Genomic DNA, 1534 nt, shown 5'->3' on the forward strand with positions numbered 1-1534 from the left:
CTCCAGGGGCTTGGGGGAGCTGGCCCAACCCCTTCCCCGCCCTGGGGAGGGGAGACCATAGCCAGCCTCGGCTCTGCCGCCTGGCCCGAACTGCTGACCTGGCCTCCCTGCTGGAAACCAGGCGGTCACCTCCTGGAGCCTCCGCTGTGGCTGCCAGCGCCCCCCCATCTCTGCACGGGCCACCCCCCTCGCAGCCTGTTCTCCAGGGGCTTGGGGGAGCTGGCCCAACCCCTTCCCCGCCCTGGGGAGGGGAGCGAGGAGCGCGGGCAGCAGGCCGGATGGGGTGGTGAGAACAGGCCAGCCCGTCCCTCGGTCCCCCCCCACCTCTACCACCCCAACCACCCCAGCTTCGCTTTCGTAACCTCAGCCCGCCTGGGCTGGCCACGGGAACTAGGAATGTTTGGAGAAAAGCTGGGATTCGCCCTGTCTGGTATTTGGGCCAACCGCAGGAGTGGGGATGGAGGAGCAGGGGAGGCTTTGGGGCACTGGAGTCCCAGAGGAGGAGCGGGGATGGCATTGAGGGGTCAGAGGAGACCCGGGCTCAGCCTGCCAGCCCTGACCCAAGTGTGGGGACTCTTGTCTAGCTCTGCCGCCCAGGCCCCTCCTCTCTGCTAGCCGGACTGGCTGGCAGACCTACACCCCACCTCCCCAAACGACCACAGCGGCCGGAACGGAAATGACATATACCCAGGCACCGGGCTGGTGGTTACTGTTGTGTGCTTGGTGCCAGCCTGCCTGGCTCTGAACCTCCCCCCACCTCTCCCCACCTCCCGGGGCCTCAATTTCCCTCTCTGTAAAATGGGTTAATGGTTCTCTTCCCTTTCTGGAGTATGATAGGTTTGTTTTGTCTATTTTTAAAAAAGAATTATTTCACTTTATTTATTTTCATTTGACCAGAATGAGAAAGCGAGACAGAGAGAGAGAGAGAGAGGGAGAGTGAGGAAGCAAGCCACCAGTCTGGGACTCGAACCATAGTGGGCCATGTGGGAGTCCAGCACCCCCAACCACCATGCCACCTGTCGGCCCCCTATTTTATTTAATTAATTAATTTATTTTTTGGAGAGATTTTCGCTATAGGGCGTGTGCGCTCGCCAGACAGACAGAGAAAGACATAAAGAACAGAAAGCGAGAAATCACCCCCCAGGGGGGATGGCCACGCCGCAATCCCTTCTCCTCCATTCTCCTCTGGGGATCTTGGGCACACACGCACACGCGCCCAGCGTGAGTTTTAAGCCACCGGGTCCGGGACTCGAACCACGGTCGACTACGTGGGAGTCCAGCAACATAGCCATTATGCTAACTGCTGGTTCCCAGCCCCTATTTTATTTTTTAAGAGCTTTTTGTCATAGGGTGTGTGTGTTCTCTGGGAGAGAGACAGAGACAGGGGAAGTGAGAAATCACCCTCCAGGGGGATGGGCACGTCACAGTCCCTTCTCCTCCATTCTCCTCCTGGGATGTTGGGCACGCATGCTCATGCACCCAATATGACTTATATTTTTTAAAGTTTATTATTATTTAATTTGACCAGAGAGAG

The sequence above is a fragment of the Tupaia chinensis genome, unplaced genomic scaffold, assembly GCF_000334495.1.
Source record: "Tupaia chinensis unplaced genomic scaffold, TupChi_1.0 Scaffold138060_1, whole genome shotgun sequence".
Classification (NCBI taxonomy): Eukaryota; Metazoa; Chordata; class Mammalia; order Scandentia; family Tupaiidae; genus Tupaia; species Tupaia belangeri.